Source organism: Cannabis sativa, chromosome 3 (assembly GCF_029168945.1).
Source record: "Cannabis sativa cultivar Pink pepper isolate KNU-18-1 chromosome 3, ASM2916894v1, whole genome shotgun sequence".
NCBI classification, from domain to species: Eukaryota; Viridiplantae; Streptophyta; class Magnoliopsida; order Rosales; family Cannabaceae; genus Cannabis; species Cannabis sativa.
The window spans coordinates 63,388,517-63,394,516 of record NC_083603.1 but is presented as its reverse complement, the minus strand read 5'-3'; positions in this window follow the sequence as shown (position 1 = coordinate 63,394,516).

The following is a 6,000-nucleotide window of genomic DNA, read 5'->3' as shown; positions in this document are numbered from 1 at the left end:
AACCAAATTGTGGGAGAAAACAAAAAGTTATAAAACAGGGGGAAAATTGTATACTAAAATTTAAAATTAGTCCCTTTTTTGCAATCTTTATTTTGCTCGATAGTTATTTTTTATTTTTTATTTTTGGTAAATAGCAGTATAAGTAGCAAAGTTTTATATTTATAAGTGTCATAAATAAAATATTTATTTTTAGCGGCATAAGTATCAATATTTGTAAAACTGTAATTTTCTTCTGTTTCGTCACTATAATAACTGAAATTGATGTTATTACAGTATACCGCTAAAAATAAATATTAAGTTTATAAACATAAAACTTTGAATACTTATGTTGTTATTTACTCTTTTTTTTATCATTATTATATATATTAAGATAATTGGCAGCATAATTATATAAAAAAAAATTGGATAAAATCTGCCAAATTTTAGTTATGTTGTCGTTTTCAAGCGGTTAATTCTCATCAATGAAATAAAAGGTTGGAAAACCTAAATTAATAGTATGTTAACTCAAAGAGTAATATAAATTAAAAAGCTTGAAGATTGAAGTTTTTTAATTTGTATTATTTCATTAAAGCTTCTTAATTTAAATTACCTTTTATTTAATATATTAATTTTAGTTTTCTGACTTTTCATTTCGCTGATAAGAATCAGCCCTCAATAATTTAGCACGTTTATGAGAAAACAAGCTTAGTTTACCTAAAAATTGGTTTGATGATGTGGACACTATTTTGACACGTAGCACGAAGAAAAAACACGACCCCACATCCCAAAATAGGGCAGTGTTACTTGCACACTAGGGGCACCCAGGTAAGCACCAAGATCTAGCAAAGTCGTTTTTGACTATTATCTTTCAACAAACAGGTTGGCATGACCCTAAAACGATGAACCATGAAGTTGAGGATGTCATGTAGACATCCCAGGGCTCAACTTGGGTCCAGCATCAGTGTTAGGCGCCTAGGTTGACATCATGTGTGCATTCTTGGGTATCTTAGATGCTCCTCGTTCTAGGATATTGATAATATCATAGCAAACTCTAACCTATTTGTCCCGGGTTTGAATGCTTCTATGACTATATAAGATCCCTCCCTCTCTCATTGGAAGTCTCTAATGTCGCTTTCTTGGTCAATATCTTCAAAGGACTCATATGACACATTTTCACTGCTGCTCCCCTATTCTTGATCATTGTTGGAAAGAGAGGGAGAATCTTCTTCACTTCCCCCTTGTCTTGAGTTTTCTTGGGGAGTAGGGGAGATTCTTCGTCAATGCTCTCCCACTCAAGATCATATTGAAAAACAGTAGGGGACTCATCATCACCCTCTCGCTGCTCGAGTTCATCTTGGGAAACAGAAGACAAGTTTGTTTTAATGGAGGCATTAGGTGTTAATATTGGGTTTTGTGCCCTAAATAAAACCCATTATAATATAATCAAATTTATTAATTAATAAAAGATCAAAAATTATTTTATGTTACATGGTTTAGATGATTTCTTTCGTGATTATATATTTAATGTATAAATTATATTAAATCCAGAACATATAGTTATTCATTATTATAGTGTTTTCAACATAGTGGAATATAATCATGATTATATATTTCAAAGTTTAAGTCCCATGATTTGTACATACACTGGATTTAAACTGACATGATAATCAGCGATAAAGTATACTTACACCTTGGATAAGTGTTATGCCCTTTCCAGGGCATTGGCAAAGTATGCTAGTATCGGATGTATACAGTATACATTGAATTGGACCGATATTGAACTTGGATAAGATATCATAAACTTACTGTTATATCTTTCTAAGTCAATATCACTTGTTGATCTTAGGTCAATAGATCTTAATCTTGAGATGGTTAGGTTCGATCTCAATTGTATTATTTATGTTCTTAGAGTTGTTCGTGAAAGCTAACCAATGGTTCGGGCGAATATTTACATCTTCGGAACATGATAGTATAATTGAGTGGGAGTGCTAGTCATAGATATGGAATTTATAGCTCCTATAAGTATTAAGAAGTGAAACGATGATTTCCTTCAAGCTTGGCTTAATAGAGATAAATGATAGAGATTTCATTTCAGTAATTATATTAGTTTACCGAAATATCATTTATAGGTAGCGAAGTATTTTAAAGATAAAATATATTGAAGGGTAGAACAGTAAATTTGTCCCTATTCGATGTGATCATCTATAGATGATCTTTGACTATTTGGATTAAAACGATAGATAATTCATAGTGTATCTATATCTTGGTACACATAGAGTATTCTATATAATTAAGAGTGCAATTCTGAATCTATAGCGTTAGAGAATTTACTTGGTAAATTCTAGTTCTACTTATTGGAAGCTTGATTATATAGGCCCATGGTGCCTACACTAGTTGAGATAATACTACTTGCAGACTCAGTTAATTGGTTTTAATTAATCAATTATAATTCTAAAATTAGACTGCCTTATTTATGAATTTTCACTGAGCAATGGCTTAATTGTAAGAAAAGAGGTTTTGGGATTTATTTGTTAATTAAGAGACTTTGTTAAGTCTAATTAATAACTAAAATAAAAGCCAATTTTATTTGATAATTAATTATAATTATTAAATAAATAATTTTGATATTTTTAGGATTGAAATTAGAAAATACGACATTATTGAAAGAAATGATACATGGTTGAAATAAAGTGGCAAAATTGTAACTAGTGAGACCCACATTAAGTGGCCGGCCACTAGAGTGATTTTTTGTCTATTATTTTATTATTTTTTAATCCATATAATTAAATTCTAAACCCTAGTTAAAATACTATAAAAGGTACATGATGATCTCATTCTCATCCAACCTTTCAACCTATCTAAACCTAGTTTTCTAACTTTATCAGACAACTAGTAGATGAGAGACCCCTTTCATAGTGATTTCGCCTCTCTTGTTATTCTTAATCAATCTTCAAGCCTTTAGTGATAGAGTACCATGCCCACACATAGCAAGTTAAGTACTTAATCATAGTGTAGAAGACGGTGGCTAACCAAAACTGAAGTAGAGAAGGAGATCCAGGCTTAGATCTTGTTATTACTGAGTGATAGAAAGGAACAAGGGTTAGAGATCTGAGCAGAAGGAGTTATATTATTCTGCTACCATCAATGTAAGGTTTTCTAAACTTTATGTGTTTAATTTCATTATTTTAGAGAATTCATATTTAGGGTGTTAATCAAACATACATGTCAGTTTATCTAAATCCTGGTAAAATAAATTCAACGCCTAAGAGCCATGGTAATGATTTACTTTCATGAAATATGGATTTAAAACGATAATTTGTTGATTTAGATGTATTCATGTTGGTCTATGTGTGATTTGATGAATATTTATAAATTAAAAAATATTTCCATGAAAAAATTTATTTTTGTTCCAAAAATAATTTATTTGGATTCCTTGTGAAAAATTAAGCAATTTTACTTTTTACGGAACTCGATTCCGATAAAAATTAAAGGAGATATGCAAGTTTGAAAATTTAGGTGCATATGGTGTCGAGGGTTATGCACCATCGCACCAGACCCTCGGACAAGGCAGGGTTCTGCGCACGCACTTCAGACATGTTTTGTCTGATTCTCAGTCAAGCCTGGATCACGCCTGCGTTTAGACACGATTTCGTGCACAAGGACCCTGCACCCGCCGAGAAATCTCAGCTAAGTCACCTTGCTGATCCACCATCCGCTCACGGACAGGGTAGCGTGCAGCCTGTCCCTCGGCAGATAGATGTTATGCACCAAAAATTCAAATTTTTGGTGATTTTTCCACCAATTTTGATTTTCTTTTTTTTTGAATTTCTTATCCTAAATATCTAAATAAAATATAATTTTTAATATTTAAATTTAAATATCAATGTTTAAAATTAATGATATTTTATTTTTTAATAAATTATTATTAATTTATGATATTTTGAAGTTTTAATTTAAAAATTCGTTATTTTATATTTGACATTATGGTTAGAAAATTTGTTAATTTTTTTAAATTTACAGATTATTTAATTATAAGATTAGATATATTAATATTGGGCATATTTTAAATTAAAAGATATTATTATCCTTTTAATTTGAAATATTATATTAAAATTATCTTATATGATTAAATTAATAATTGTAAATTTGAAATTAACCTAGATATTTTTATAGATACCCTAACCATAATATTTTCAAATCAATAAATTGGTTATTATGTGAAATATTTTGTTATTTTAATTATAAGTTAGAATAATGATATTTATGACAATATTATACCATTTTACTTATCAAAAATTTATAAATAATGTTATAAATATTTAATTATCTAAATATTTTTGTTGAAATTTGAAAAAGACTTAATCTGAAATATTTTGACATATAATTTTAATAATTATCATTTGTTTATTATTTTATTCTTAGAATAATAATTGCCTAACTATATCTATTTTAAATATGCTTTATTTTGTTATTTTAATTTTATTAAATTATAAGATCAGAAAATAATATGAAAAATATCTAGTTGGTTATTTTCATATCATTTATCTTATTAGATATTTAATTTAATTTGATAAAATAATTCAAATAAACTCAGATATTTTAAAATTAGTTTGAATTTTAAATTTTGAAAAAGATATTTAAGGTTGTTTCAACAACCTTAAATTTACAAAATTAGTTGGTTATTTAAATGATAATTTAATTATATATTTGATAAATATCTCAATTCACATTTGTTTAAAGTATTATTTATTTATTTAATTGTTTATTCAACTTTTTTAACAAATCTATTATTTATTTAATTTAAATTGCTATGATTAACTTGTCGACAGATCTAATGATCTCATTTTAATCATAGTCCAATTGTCAATAGATCAAATAAATAATTTGTAACAAGTAAATTTTGTAATTTCTTTCATCTGTGATAAACCTAGAAATTGTTGGGAATATTTTACCAAGATCTAGATTTACTAACAAGTATGTTGAATTAACATCCTAAATATGAATTCTCTAAAACAATGAAATAAACACATAAGGGTTTAAGAAAACCTTACATTGATTGCAGCGGAATATAATGACTCCTTCCGTTCAAGATCTCTAGCCCTTGATTTCTTTCTGTAGCAAAGCATTATCAAGATCAGAACCTGGATCTCTTTCTCTCCTTCGGGTTTGGTTACCACCGTCTTACTCACTATGATTGGGTACTTGACTTGCTATGTGTGGGCATGAGACTCATCACTCAAGGCTTCGAATAAGTGAAGAACAATGAAGGAGATTTGAAACCACTAAGGAAGGAACTCTCTCATCTAGTTTGGTTGAAGGCATTAATTTGACAAAGTGTCAAAAGTTGATGAGATGAGAGCATCATGTTCCTTTTATAGTGTTTCAACTAGGGCTTAGGGTTGAATTATATGGATTAAAAAAGAATAAAATATTGGGCAAAATATCAGCCTTGGCCGTACAAGATAGTGGACCTCTTTCTAGTTAGATTTTTGCCACGTTATTTCAACCACTTATTCTTCTTTTCAATAATACCATATTTTCCAATTCAACCTTATAAATGCCAAAACTATTTATTTAATAATTATAATTAATTACTAAATAAAATTTCCATTTATGTAATTTATTAATTAGACCATACAAAGTCTCTTAATTAACAAATTGACCCCAAAACCTGTTTTCTTCACAATTAAGTCCTTGCTTAGTGAAAATTCTAAAATAAGACATAGTCTAATTTTAGAATTATAATTGATTAATTAAAATCAATTGACTGAGTCTGAAAGCAGTATTATCTCAACTAGTGAGGGGACCATGGGCCTATATAACCGAGCTTTCAATAAGTAGATCTAGAATTCACCAAGTAAATGTTGGATTTTATGCCCTAAATAAAACTCCAATTCAATGTAATCCATTTTATTCAACATCAATAAAGAAACAGAAGTATTTTTCATTCATTTGTGTATGTTTTGGTTCATGTTATAAATTGCTTGTCTATTTGATTTATAAATTCATCTGAAACTCTTT